The sequence below is a fragment of the Nipponia nippon genome, unplaced genomic scaffold (genome assembly GCF_047370975.1).
Source record: "Nipponia nippon isolate SJK-2023a ecotype South Korea unplaced genomic scaffold, ASM4737097v1 scaffold_7, whole genome shotgun sequence".
NCBI lineage: Eukaryota > Metazoa > Chordata > Aves > Pelecaniformes > Threskiornithidae > Nipponia > Nipponia nippon.
The window spans coordinates 1744751-1759816 of NW_028262391.1; the positions used below are offsets into that span (position 1 = coordinate 1744751).

Sequence of the window (15066 nt, forward strand, 5' to 3'; positions counted from 1 at the left end):
TTGGGATACCACAGACTGTCAGAAAGGCCAAGCTCAAAGACACCCACTGATCAAACTGCCTTCTTTTCAACTCATCACAGCCCTCCTGACCCATTCGCCACGTCCTCCGTCACCAACCTTGCCAAGGACCCAACCTAGCAGGGATCAAATTTTGAAGCTCCATTCAAAGAGAACAGATATACATGGAGGAAGAATGAGGGAAGTGAAACAACATGCCTCCCAAAATACTGATTCCTACTTGCTTCCAGATACGCTTATATTAATGCAAATTTATATAATTGTTTTCTTATAGGATGGAACCCCCCTACAATCAAACAACTACACCATGTAGAATACAGGATTCCAAGTTTAGAAAACTGGTTTTTGGTGACCAATGACAGTTTTATCACCTCACAGCACTGAATTGTGCAGAACTACAGCAACATGGTTAACTCAATTTCATTCTATCGAATATTATATTACAAGTTACAGCCTACATTTATTTTTCTAATGCCTTCTTGATGACATAACCATGTTAACTTTGAAAAGGTTTACATGAGACCATCATAAAGTTTGCTGCTACTTCTTCTGAGAAGAAGACCTTCCCCTTGAGAAACAGCCCTCAGTGAGGGGAAAATTGTACTTGCAGGACAGTTAACATTGCTTCCTAACATTAGTACTCAAAGAAGTACTTTCTATGTTCATAATTTAAGCAAACTAAGCTTGAGACAAATTAACCCCAGTCAAAAACCTACATATATTTTCCCCTAAAGACACCTGAGGCTACTGCAGCTGTTTTCATCACACTTTCACACATAAAAGCCCGGTGCATCCATCGCTCCACAGGACACCCTGGCAGGATTTTTTCCACTGTTTTTTGTACATTAACATTTTGCCAGAAGAACCTCAAGCAGGAGTGTCACTGATCTAAGTTTTATGTGTCTTGCTAAAAGGAAGGACTGTTACACTTCGGTACAGATGGAATCTCCATTACAAAACCAAGCAAACGAGAAAGGACCTTTCACGAGCGTTTCTGTCAGAAAGCGTGGCGAACCCTTCCTTGCTAAGAGAACACTCACTTTTACAGATTACCTGTTTACACATGAGATGAAGTGAATTGATTTTCGCTGTCTAGAGATTACTCACAAACATTCTACCAACTCCACACAGATATCAATATTTCACAATTTTATATATATATATATTTATTTTATATATATATATATAAAAATAAGAAAACCGCGGTTAACTGATAAGGCTTTTTTCCCCTGTTTTGTAAGCAATCTGTGGGCATGTTCTCCAGAGAGGAGCCCTACATAGCATTCACATGTGTCTTATAAAGCAGGTGAAGACGCACTGTGCAAGTCTGTGGGCCAGTCTAGGGGAAAAAAATAATTTTGTTCACTTATTGTTAAGGTTGTCTGTCATCAGCACAAGCACCTACAGTTATTCTTCAGGCTCTGCAAGAAGGAAATTCTTCCACCTGTGATGTACCAACTAGCAAGGAATCTAGCAAGCGCAGAAGGAAGCAAGAAGCAGAAATGTACTGTGCTGTAATAATGTATTAAATGTACAAAGTATGGGATGATTATACAAAGAGGTGCACACTCCAGTGACTGAGAACTGAGTAGTTTTGCGTTGCTATCAGCTACTGTTTCAAAATCAATTCAAAAGGACAGACTAAACACTCAATACAATTTTATCAGTCCATACTTGAAACTGAATTAGTCATTCAGTAAACCACTACACATTAATTGAAGGCCATTAGTTTTTCCAGTCACAAGACAAATCCCATTACAGTGCTCTCACAGACAGGACATAGCAGTGTTTTATAATAATTTGCGGTATCTTTGGTACCAAAGAGCTGCTCATTAGGATTTGGGTCTAGATTTCTTTTCCAGGTAGAAGTTTCCTCTAGACTCTTAGCATTGCCTTAAGAGTCTTCTACCCATTAAACAATCCAACTATGCTTATAGATTCCGATTTACTGCACGTTCATGTGTAGGTTATATTATTTTCTTGACTCTCTATCAAACTGACAGAAGTATCAACTACATGTATGTCCCCAAATAGGCTTTTTTAAAAACTTTTGTGGAATCCCTCCCTGAAACAAAAGTTATAGGGGAAAAAAAGAGTTAAGAAAAATCCTGGGAGAAGAGTAACACTTTCCAGAATGCAAAACCTATATTCCACTTTGTCCCAGACATTTCAAACTTTCTAAAGAGCAAAATGTTTTATTCTCATCTTCAGACACATCAAGCACTCCAAAACTCACCATGAAGAAAACTGGGCAGAGTTGCCTGTCCAATTTTGCTCTGTCCAAACCTGCTGTGTGGTGACAGTAAGATTGCCCCAGACTAGATATTTTCAGTACTGTCCTTTTGTTCTTCCTGCTTGCCAAGCTGGTATTTTTCCAAAATCCAGAAAGACTAGTACAAAGATGTCTGAAATTGTCCTCTGTGAAAACGTTTATTGCTCAGATTTAAACTGCAGCAATACTGCTTTCTTTAGAATAGAAAGCAGGAGACTGTTGTACTGCAGTTATGGCTTCATATGGCTTACGTATGACTTTCATCTTTATTAATTTCACAGAAAAGGCGCAGATACGCAGAATTGCTTATCTGATCACGAACAGCAGCTCAAGGGAAACAAACAAACAGAAGGATTTAACAGTCAAAACCAGGTCTTCCTAGCATTTCGTTTCCTTCTGAAACAGGCAAGTATTTCCAAACACTACCAATTTTATTTGTAGTTACGTACTTCTTCCCCCCTGCAAAAAAACAGGGCTACGTACCTTTACCTTGTTCTAGACAGAGCTAAAAAACCTAACGTTATTGGTAGCATCTGTAGAATTATAGTACAGCAGAAATAAAAGATCGTTCTTTCCTGTGAATGTAAAATCTCACTGGAAATTAGTGAAAAGAAGCTTCAGTTTAGTTAGATATGAGAACATGGGTTGACTACATTTCAAAGCTGTTTTCTTTAGTTATCTTACATGCAGATTTTTTTTTTTCAGATCCATTCTTGGATTGTGGTTGTAGTGACTTTCAGATACCACGAATAAAATCAATGGTCAGGTCATCCTGAAAAGAACTCACTATAAAATATTGTCTGAGAGGTAATATATATGTATGTTATCTGTTACGGAAAAACATATAGGATCAAACAGCTGAAATGAAAACAAGATGAACAGTTTAAAAAGAAATACTATTGCTGGAGTCTCTTTTTTTCTCTCCAAGAAAACCAAAAGACGTTTGTAAATTCTTATTTTCAACTCCCCTTGCTCGCCCTCCCCCATCCATGCAGGCGTATTGTTTGTAGCTTCACTCACTATCTGGGAGCCACGAAAACAGGATCACGAGAAAGAAACATTTGCGAGTTGCTGGTGACCTCTACAACTCCCACTACGATTGTGCTTTTTCCCTAGGGATCCCATGACATACCAAGAGCAGAATGTCTGTCCTAGAACATTTTCTTCCAGCTAAAGGCAGATTTTTTTCCTATTTGTTAAACAAAGAAAAGCCTGGAATTAAATCTTCCTTTTTAGTCCGAAATCATTCAGTAATTCCGTTTCTAGCTTCACCGCAAAGGAAAGGATTTTGCTTTTTATAGAAGACTAGTAGTTGTAAAGCACAACAAAGACTTAAAAAAGCAATGCATCTTCTCTTTACACTTCACATATCTGCTTACTCATGATTTCAACGATTAGCTTGGCTTGCTACATAGCAGGATGAGAACTGCTCTCCCAGCTGGCTGTGTTCTGCTGGAGCTGGTCCCCCGCAGCTCGGTGGGCACTCTGAAGCTCAGTCAGCGGCACCCAAATTCTTTCAAACTCTCTAAATCAAAAGCCTTCAAGTTTGGCAACAACATCAGAGCAACATGCCATTTCATACCAATAGAAAGAAGGTTTTCCTCTGATTACATATTTTTCTTTAATACTCTATTTTATATGGGTGATAAACTTTTTTTTTATTTGAACATCAGAAAGAACATGAAGTAAAAGCCCACCACAAACCATATTCTGCAGCTTGCTACAAATACTAGCGGCTTCAATGTCAGCTTTCAGATGCAGAGATGTTCTGCTTTTGGAAGTTAGTGCAAGATGACATAAACAAAAGATTACCCTAGAATGTCTTTCATGAAGCTAGATCAGACAGGTAACAAATGCTGAATATATACATAAAAATATAAAACTCCACCTTAAATAATGCTGTTTACTTTTCTTTCCACGTTTCTTCCCATCCTCCCACCTTCCTGGGATATTTGGAACCCTGACAGTAAACAGGATCTTTAAAAACAGGAAGCGCTGGCACACAGACAAGGACAAGGAGCCGGAGCAGAGCGAACCCAGGTGTTCGGTGCTCTGGTCTAGCCCCAATCTTCACCTAACCTGAGCAGCTGCGCAGCAGAGCTGTAGGCCAGATGCTGGGCCTTTCCCGGTGCTGATCCCCCCCGGCGCATCACCTTGGCTTTTAGAAGTCACTCTCCCACAGCAAGATGAACCTCCAGTTGTACTGAAAAAGAGGAAAGATTTCCTCTCGCACTGCCCGTACCTGAAAGGGCAGGGACAGAACTGCAATAAAACACCGGAGGCACCGCTGTGCTTGCCTCTCCCCGAAAAGCAGCAGTAGCAAGAAGGTCCAGCCTGCAACATTCGCCCGACCAGCTCCTCTGGACAGAAGGCACAGAGAAATGTGTCTTCATAAGAAAATTTGACTGATGTTAGGCCTGCTTCTGTTTATTAATTTACGTCCATCTCTACTCAAAAGATCCACCCTGTGAGCCCGCCCTTTACCAAGAAGCAGCTGAAAAAGACATCAAACTCAGGCTGACCTACAGCAAATTGTGTACTTCCCACGTAACATTTCTTAGGATGGAGTCCAACAGCAACTGTAAATTACAATAAAGGGTTTCTTCCATACTAAATTACTCCAGACCCTGAAGGCAACTAATGTGTAGAAAAAAAAGTTTTGGAGTGGCAGTGGATAGCAGTATTTTTTGCAGCTTTGCAGATTTTTAATATTAAGCATAGAGCAGTGAACTGGAAGACAGAAGTTTCTGTTCCATAACCCAAATATAAAGTAGCATTCCATTTATTCTATCTTAACTGACTTCTGTAGCCAAACAGCATTTATGGCTTTAGTCTGCATGGACTTACTGAATACCGTTAGCAAAAATCATTATCTTTTATTTACTGGCAAACAGAGGATGGGATGCAACTTCACTTTTGACAGACCATTTGCAAGGAACCACATGCCTCAGCAAAAGCCACGCAAGTAGGTTTTTCTTTGTTTAAGCTCCTAAACAGGAAAAAAACCCAAAACAATACATTCTTTGAGGTATTTCTTAACTCCCTTTTTAAAACCATTTGTTGAGAGGAGGAAGTTTGTGGCAGAGTTAACACAAAGGCACAGCCACCTTAATGAAAAATTTCAATTCTGCAGCTAAATACTCTTGCCCTATAAACAGCTAATATTAATACAGTTCTTAGAAAATTGTCCTATACAAAGACACATGGAACAAAACGGCAGGCAAACAAACCCAGTTCCTTGCAACCCCTGCGCTGTAGAAGCAGTTGCCTACTTCTACACAAGCTACACTCACAACAGGAAGATACCACGGCTTTTCAAGAGTCAGTCAGACATAATGAAGTACTGCTCCCTAGTAGACTTGTTTGGGATACAGAGCCAATGGTGATTAACTAAATATTTATTTAGCAGTAGAGGATAACCCTGCTGAAAGGTAAGCACCAACTGTTTTCCATAAAAGATTATCACCAGACCTTTATTGACTCCAGCAGCAGACCGAGACTGTCCTACCTACCCCACGCACCAAGTGTGCGACTGGCACAGCACGATACTGTTCGGCTGCAAAACATCTAGCCCCGCTATATGCTCCCACCAGGCTTCACCTCCCTAGAGGTATTGCACCTGAGCACATCAGAAAACTGGGCCTTCTAGGTGAAGCAATACTGTTTACTGAGTTACTGATTTTGTAAGCGTATTTGACTGCTTTATGTAACTTCCAAAGAAACCAAAGTTTCTCTGAAACCTTAAGGAGTGTAGGTTTATTCTTGTTTTAGCTGTTGACTCTGGTGGAATAGGACTCCTCTCTGCATTTATAGGCTGAATGCCAAAGCAACACTTATGACTCGAGACACTAACATATTTGCATTTGTGTTCAAGAAGTGCAAACAAACATGATTCACAGTGACTATGTATGTCATTAGGTCCCGCATGCTTCAGCCTGAAGTATAAAAACAGCTATGGTAAACTGTGACAAATGGTTCTTCAGCATGTTTAATCAAATGTTTATCATTTCTGTACATATCTGTTAGAAGCATCTGCTTCGCAAACCCTATGTTGGGCAAACACAAAAGCATGATTTCAAGTGTGGGGCTGCTGAGACATTAAGCTTGCTGTCAGTGCATTTCTTTTGCCTATACGTCAAGCTGTTACCCAAATTGTTTCTCTAACAAGGTCAGGGTACCAGCAATTTGTGTTTACTACATCTGAAAGAAACAGCTAATATTTACCTAAATAGATAGTGCCTGCAATTAACATGAACTTTCCAAAGAAGAAAGTGACATAAGCTCACAGGCATTTAAACAGTGACTACCAGCAACACCTCCACAATAGTTTAAAGATTTCTCAACTTCCCAGCTTGGAAAGTCGCTTTCATATCCAGACCAAACGCTTTGAGACTAAGGCACATGCTGCCTACGACTACAATCAGAGCTCTGTAAAAGCGACACATTAAAAAGACAGACCTTCATTTAAAAAAAGGCCAGAAAGATACTGGAAGTAGTCAGTCGCTGCTATTAAGAGAACTTTACACATCTGTACAAACAAGGAAGTATTTTTAATACAGGGTTCTTCGGAAACATTTCGTTCATGTTTTTGTAGGTGTGCATATTCAAAAAGATTGAAAGCAGTTTTCAGCCTGGTGAAGTTTAACCCTGGGATGGAACAGGAGACCACAAAAGCTTAAGTGTTTTGCATTTCATTTCAACCCATAAAACCCACCAATTAGGGAAGGGCAACTATATTGCAAATCATCTTTTTTTGCTCTTCAAATAAAGAACCTGCTCACATACCAGGCCAGCAAGAGATTAGAAGCCATACTAATGGTTACACTTCTCGTATCACCTTGCAGTTGCTTGCGATACTATCCTATCTGCCGAGGTACAATGAAAGGCTTTGAAAAGAGGCGATGAAAGAAGAGTTGAAGAGCTGGATTGCAAAGTAATTTGACAACAGATTTAAGAAGAGTTTCCACAGCCAGGAATAAGTTTTGCTATCCTTTTCTTCATGTATCAACTCTGCCGTTTCGTTGCTCATTGGCTTCCGTTTCCATCCTTTATCTCTTGGTGGTAGTTATGCCATCCTTCCCTACGTGTCAAAACATTCCAAGCTGGAGGTATCTAAGATCAAGGGAGTGCTGCTGAGCAGCGATAACGACATCAGTGCTTTATCCTCCATTTCAGAGGAAGCTGAAGATGACAAGTTATTAGAATTTTACTAACCACAACCTTGGTAAGCAGTTAAACACCAGAAAAACAGTTAAACTTTACCTTCTTAATTAAAATGTTAAAATCAACTTTAAGTGCTTTCTTTCAGCTAGCGACTACTTCTCAAAAAATTCACATAACTGGTTAAGTTTATCATCTACAACGACAGCATTTCAATTTCACATATTGCTATTTTACACCAAAACACAAACATAATTTATTATAAATCAATCTTGGTAACAAACTTGCTAGACTAAAAGTGGCACTCACAGGCACCCTATTTGGGCACATCCTCAATTATAGACCGCAATCAACACTATTCAAGATGTCTGGATGGTGCTTAAAAGTTAGCTCTTCCACTTAGACACTAGAGATTTTCTTGGGACAAGTGCTCTTCTACAGTACTCCATGTCAAAATTGAAGGAGATTTCAGAGGTGACAGCATGACATTGCAAGGAGATAAAATACAATATATTAATCACTTTCCTCCCACCAGTGGTTACTGCCTTGATAAACTGGTAAGTGGAACTGGTTGTTCAACATCCACAAACTTTTCAGAAGGCAGAACAGCAATTTTCAGTTTTATTAGTATCGCTTTCACTTTCATAATCCAGCCACAACATTTTCCGGTTATTCTGTTAAGAGCTGGGAACATAAATACAAAACTGAAGAATAAGTGGTATGTTTTATAATCTAAGCAGTTAAACGACCACCACAAGCGTATTTCAGAGTATTATTTGGAATGGAAGTTTTTACTTCCCTTTTCCCACAGGGAGCTAGCTCTACCTAGAAACTTCTTATGTTAGCACTGTTAACTTTAATCTTTTAAACCATGCCTGTATTCCAGAGTCCAGTTACTGTTTTCCAGCTTTAAGGAAAAGTAACTTAATGGCACAAGCACCAAAGCTGGATAATAACATACCTCATCACACAAGGCATGTTTGTTGAGTTTGAGAAAGAAACAATTCATCTCCACTCTGCCTGCTTGGTACACTGGTCTTTACTCTCTGCTCATTCTTACTTTTTTTGTGATTGTATTTTCAAGCGTTCAGCGTTTAGTTTGCCTACACCTTTACAGAGACCGGTCTCATCATTTTTCTAGTAAGTCAGATGTCAAAGTCCCAAGGTACAGAAAATTTTGTTCTATTAGATTCAGATGACGGAACAGGCAGGTATTTCTGCTTATGGTTGATTAGTCTCAGATGAAATGCTGAATCTTGAATATTTTCTTTTCAGTAACATTCAAGGTTTCCTTGCATTTTGAGGATGTTCAAGAACTTGTTTCTTTGTTGACTCCTGATAGCTAGAAGGTGGACTCGGGTTGCAACAAGGAGTAATTTTTTGCTCACAGACTATGTCCTCTGCAAGGACCGACAGCTAAACAGCTGATAGTTTCAGACACATTTCCAAGAAAACAAATGCAATCTCAGCAGAAAATCCATGTTTCTGGAAGGACCGCGATGACCCAAGTTAACAGCAAGAGTTAAAAATCAGGAACAGTCTTGTAACACACTGGGCAAGAGTCATTCATCACCACGAACTGCCACCTTAAGTACTGGCAAAAGACTGACTAATTAGTATGGAAATAACAAAAACAGTTAAGTCTCAATGACAGATAAGTTTTGTGACATGTTGTACAATCTAGGAGGCAACCTTCCAGTTTTCTTTCTTTTCTATTTGGACTTCGGGAGAACACACCCAAGGAACATTTCTCTACTCATTTCTTTGCCTTGGAAGAGGGTCATAATGTACAGCCAATAATGTGACTCAGCTGTTTCCAAATTTCAGGGAACTTTACAGTAAGTCTTAGTCAATTCAGTAAGTCCCCTTTATTCGACAAACATGCTTTGTGGCTCACAATCCTCAAAAGCTACATTTGCAAGCATTTCTTTAATTGGAAGCTCTAAGCAAAACTGCCAAAGTCTTCCTGCGTAAAATCTACGAAGGTAAGTTAATTTAAGGAAATGCGTTAATGGGTTGACAAAAAAGAAAACAAAACCAATCTCTTTGAGGTATATCTAGCCTTCTACCAGTAAAAAGCAATGGGGCACGAAACAAGAGATCGCTGAACCTTAAGTTATATGTTTGACCCAACTGTTCTTAAACCAGACTGTAGAAGTAGCGTAAAAGTCATTTACTTCTATTGCTGCCAGCTCGCAATGTGCCAGAGAGGCAAAAGCTTCAGCAGTACTCCATCATTCTCTCCCCTTCCGTTTCACAGAGGTACGCTGGTTTCTTTGAATTTAGTTTTTACATTTCTGGAGTTCAGGTATTTGAGCACAGTTTTTCAAAAACAGACTATAAACATTCCCAGCAAGCGTACTTGGTCAGTTATGCCTGCCAAGTGCCTTTATTCCCCGCTTTACTGGCTTTAAGAAAAGAATGCTTTTAATAGAGAACAAGTGATGATGTCCACTGTCCCTCACATTCCTTATTTGAAATACATAGGCTTCCTAGACTGCCTTTCACAAAATCTGCATCCAGAATTAACTAGAAAAACACTTTTCTAGAATTGAAGTATAAATGCATGCTATGTAAAAAATAAGTTAACTTACAGGATTTATTAAAAGGCCCGTGTCCCCCCCCCCCGCCCTTTTATTAAACAATTTGATTCCCTCTACCCCCCAGTCGGGCTTGGTTTTGTGTCGGGTTTTCTGTTTGGTTGGGGTTTGTTTGTTTTTTTTTTTTTTTTTTTTTTGAAGTTACTACTATAGCAGTGCTGCAGGAAAAAAAAACCAGTTAATAATACATCAGAGTATTATTTCTGGTTCATTTAACACTCCATTAATCATTCAGAAATAGATTTATAGAATAAATTCAGTTGGAAGGAACCTCTGGAGGTTAGCTGGGCCAACCCTGTACTCAAAACAATTCACATATGTTTGGTGTCCAAATAAACATCAAGAGAAACAAATCTATTTTCTCTCTCCACTGCTCACATTTCGATTAAGATACTACAAAGAGAAACTTGTAACAGAATTCTTTGCCATGACATATTCAGCTTAAAGGGCAAAAGAAAATTCCCATCCAGATTTAGCATAAATATTTTTGTGGTCTCTACTAGCCATAGCTACAATTTCAGACAGGCATCATCACTTGGAGCAGCTGGATGTCTGGCTTCTCAAAAGGATGAGACAACTCCTACAAGCATGGAATGCAATGCATAAAAAGCTGAAAAAAAAAAATCCAACAAACCCTACCTTAGCTTACACTACAAGCCACCAGTCTGTTTCTTCAGTTAGCCAAACTACAAACTCTCATTCTTTTCCTAATGCTCCCTCTCCAACTCACTCACACAAAAAAGGCACACATGGCATATTTTTCCTCAACTGGGAGGTTTACTAGATTTCACACATTTTTCAGTAATTACAAAACAATAAGTAATAAAATACCATTATAAAACTAAGTTTTGTCTTAAGACTAAACTGCAAAGACTAATCTTGCAATATTATTCTGGCTCCAGTTATAAATCATAAAAGTCAGTTTCCTCATCAGTATCAAAGTTAAAAAAAAATCTTAGCTTCCACTCACATAAATACAACATTTTTCAAATGTCCTATTAACTACAACCTTTGTTAACCTTGATTAATGTACTCCGCTAGGCAAAGCAAACCTACATATGATAGCCATCTACAAGATGCTAGTATTTCTTGCATGATTTGGTATTAACGTATCATAATTCCCAGCTTCCTTCCCCCCAAAACAGGCAAGAAAAGCAATAGCAACAGTTTTCTATTTGGAAGTGACTGATATTTGCAAGGTGTTCAGATAGCTGAGTATTCCCGATACCCAGAGAGTCTGCACCAGAAGCCTAGAAGGCTACATAATGAACTGACCTTTTATTTACAAAATTTTGAAGAAAGCAGTTTCTGCAGACTAAATGCCAGCCTTAGGTGTGTTGTCTAGCCATTTATAGAGATCTTTAATTCCTTTCCGAGTTAGAACTATGACGATCATCAAGGTTGTTCAAAATTGTATTACACATGACCAGCCCCTTAAAGAGCACACTACACATTTGAATCCAGGGCACAACTGTGATCAGGAAGTCCATTCTTTACGCGGTAACACCTTTTCAAGGTGTGATTTTCTTCCAACAACTGGAAACCTCTTACGATATACTTGGTCTTGTGAGATAGCATGATGGTAAAGTGTGAAACTCTTGCTTGTTGTAGAAATTCCTATTGTAAAGCTTCCAGCGACTTTTAAAAAAGTGAGTTATCCAGGAGGAAGTATCCCCCCTTTGCCTCCAGAAAGCAGGAATAGCCTGATTATCAGAGAAACAGTTAACTAAGTATTGAACTACTTTATGACTTCCAATAAAGCACAACTGCTTTATAAACAGCTCAGCTACACCACCTTTCACAAAGAATACTCCAGAAAAAAAAAAAAACACCACCACTCAGTTTCATTATTCACAGAAGTAAACTGCAACAAGAAGCAAAACAAATTTGCCATTAACACAGAACAACAATTTGAAGCAGCCGAACAACTAAAACACCTTGCCATAGATTTACAGGCTGGGCTTAGTGTGCTTTGGAAAACAAAACAAAAAACCCAACCATGAAGCACCGTCTCCAGCTTGCTAAGAACGGCATGAAGTTAACTCCTATGAAATGCAGGCATCTGCTCCACTCCAACTCCAACTGCAGCTCTGAAGTTGTTGTACTTATTGTCTTAATGAAAAAGCAGAATATTTCATGAATCACATAAGGAATTCTGTGGTTTCATAAATTCCTCTGTAAACACGAGGAGCTTGGTTGATGAACGTTTTTTCTACGTGATGACATTGGCTAAAATATGCTTACAAATAACTAAGGACTCTGGAAAACCTTGCCAATGTTACTGTTTGAGAATAAAGTTACTTATTGGGAAACTTTAAGTTCACATGGGGCTTTATTTCAGAACAGCTTATCTAGTCAGTTCCCCATAGCAGACAAACCATTAAATCTCATCACCCTGAGTACTGGAATATTCCTAGGAACTAGCAATGTTTACGCACAACAAGACGTGGACTTTGATTCTTACACTGCATTATAGAATTGCAGCATAGAAGTAAACGAAGCAATAAGTATGAGAACACTTCTATAAATTAACTGTGAGGTGGGAGACATTCAAGAATGATTCAGATCACGATAGGAAAGTTTCTAACTTTATCCAGTGTGATGAATTTGAAAGCCTGCTATAGCTCAAAACGGGGATGTGAGGGTACAAGCAACTAACAGAACCGAGTCCAGATTTCTTCTATTAAGTACCACAAAATCCAGTTCAGGATCCAGTTTACTGCTCCTTTACACGTTTGCTGCAGAATGCTCATAACTGCAGAACTAACTCAAGCAAAGCTTTATAGTCCATATGGTCTACTTTTAAACGTATACTTCCCTTGTGCTTGTTTATAAACAGTTGGGCACTGTTTATAAAGCACCCTCTGTTCAATCACACTTTTAAAGTCAACAAGAAAAAAGTTAGAGGAAAAAAAACCTTACAGAGACATACCAGTAACAGCAGCAGAAGTATTAAGGTGTCGCACCTGTTAACTTCAGGAATACCGAACACAGGAACAAAACCCCCAAAGAAAAACACACACACGGTCGGTATTAGTTTGGTCAAAGTTTTGTTAACACTCAGTCTACTCGAAAATACACAAGTACTGGTAAGAAACAGCAGCTTCATCTGCAACGTCAATGAAAACAGATCTCTGGAGCGTATGAAACAAGAAAGCCTTTACAGGTAGCAGAGATGTACCCCTGTAAGGCGACTGCAGCTGGGAAGAGGAGAGGGCACGGCACGGCGCGGCACCGGTTCGCGCCCCCCGCCCGCGGGAAGCGGCTCCGCTCCCAGCGCCGTGCCCCAGCCCGGCCCCGCGCCCACACACGCCCCGCCGCAAGGGCGGCTGACACACAGTTACAGAAAACAGCGGTATTTCGGGGTGAGGGGAGCCAGGCTCGAAAGCAACAAGCCGCTGCGGTTCTCCCGCTCCCGGGTCGCGTCCCTGCGAGCGGGGGCCCACAGGCCGGGCTCTGGCGGGGGAACGCCGCCGAGCCTTCCCCGCGGGTCGTGCTCCCCGCCGGCTGCCGAAGAGGAGCGGGACGCCCCGGGGAGCGCTGCCGAGCCGCCCTCCCCTCCGCCCCCGCCCGGCCACCGCCGCGGGGCGCCCCGGGGAGCGCTGCCGAGCCGCGGGAGAGCCAGGCGGCCCCGACCCCCGCCTCACTCACCTCACAGGCGCGGCCTCCCCGCCTCCGAGCCGGCCCGCCGCCGCCCCAACGGGCCAGGCAAGGCTGGGCCGGGCAGCGCCCCGCAGCACTCACAGCCCCGCGGGCCGCCCCGCAGCCACCGCCGCGGCCCTGGGCGGGCGCCTGTCCCCCGGGACTGGCGGAAGCGGCGCCGGCACGGCAGCCCCCGCGCCGCTCCCACGGAGCCGCCTCCCGCTCGGGCAATAAACAGGAAGGGAGCGGGGCCCTGACCCCGGATGGGGATGGCGCCGCCCGCCGGAAGCGCAACTGCGGCGGGGGGGGGGGGGAAGGCGGCGGCGGGCAGCGCGCTGCGCGTCAGCGGAGGGGCGCGCCGTGACGTCACGCCGCGGGGTCCTGGCGCCACCTAGCGCGGCGGCGGGGGCCCTGTCCGGAAGGAGAAGGGGCTCCTCCGGCCCGCTGATGTCATTAACGCCGCCCTGCGGCCGCGCGCAGGAGCGGGCGTGGCCGAGCGCGACGCGCCCCCGTCAGCGGGATCACCCCGGTTCAACGGCCTGAGCCGCCGCCGGGATCCCGCCGCGAGCGGTTAAAGGAGAGCGGCCTGCCAGGGGAACGCCCTCAGGGGCCAGAAGGCAGGGGTGACGTGTCAAACGCGCGCACCCAAAATGGCGGCGTGGGCCCCGGGGGTCTCAGGTGGGGGCGCCAGGCTGGTCCGGCCCGGGAGCGGCGGGCACAGAGCAGCGGGTGCCGCCGGCGCACCCGGCGCTGGGCTGCCCGCTTGCCGCCTCCGCTACCCCATCGCCACCGCCGGTGATGGCGACCTGCAGCCACGTGTCTGAGAAACGGGAACGTTTTGAAGATCTCACAAAAGCTGGTCTCGGCGAGCGGGGCTGGCTGATGGGTTGCCAGGTGGGGCGGCTGATGGCCACCACGGCGTCTCGGTGATGGTTGCAGCTTGTAGGGGCTTCTCAGCGCTTCCCTTTTCCAACAAAATGGGAGAAAATCAACAGGAACGGGGCGGCCCGGCCGTCGGGGCGCGTCCTGCGCTGCCGAGAGGAGATTAACCCACCTTGGCTATGAGTAGCAGGGATATGAGGATGTTTGTGTACACAAATAGGGTAACTGTAACTTCTGCTGTGGAAAACAGAAGGTGCCAGAGCAAAAAAAAAGTCACAGAATGGTTTAGGTTGGAAAAGCCCTTTGAGATCATCGAGTCCAACCGCTAACCTGGCACTGCCAAGGCCACCACTGACCCATGTCCCTAAGCACCACATCCACACGGCTTTTAAACACCCCCAGGGACGGGGACTCAGCCCCTGCCCCGGGCAGCCTGGGCCAGGGCCTGACAGCCCTTTCCGGGAAGAAGTTTTTCCTAATACCCAACCTAAC

The 15066-nt window shown here is 42.9% G+C and overlaps 1 protein-coding gene and 1 long non-coding RNA gene across 9 annotated transcripts in view; one reads left to right on the plus strand and one right to left on the minus strand.

The window, feature by feature from the left end:
- PIK3CA (phosphatidylinositol-4,5-bisphosphate 3-kinase catalytic subunit alpha) overlaps window positions 1-13971 on the minus strand; it is a 47572-nt gene extending 33601 nt beyond the window's left edge. For 4 of the 8 annotated variants that reach the window (XR_015700706.1, XR_015700705.1, XM_087740375.1 and 1 more), the window contains exon 1: window positions 13702-13971. The gene's annotated coding sequence lies outside the window, so the exon portion shown is untranslated. Of the gene's footprint in view, window positions 1-2254; window positions 2464-4369; window positions 4494-13701 lie in introns of those variants that run through there. The other 4 variants (XM_087740378.1, XM_087740379.1, XM_087740376.1 and 1 more) reach the window with 2 other exon arrangements.
- LOC148050753 (uncharacterized) lies at window positions 2606-4393 on the plus strand. The gene is made up of 3 exons (XR_015700707.1): window positions 2606-2695; window positions 2996-3097; window positions 4258-4393. It is a non-coding gene; the product is annotated as an uncharacterized LOC148050753 (long non-coding RNA).
- Window positions 13972-15066: the final 1095 nt, after the last annotated feature.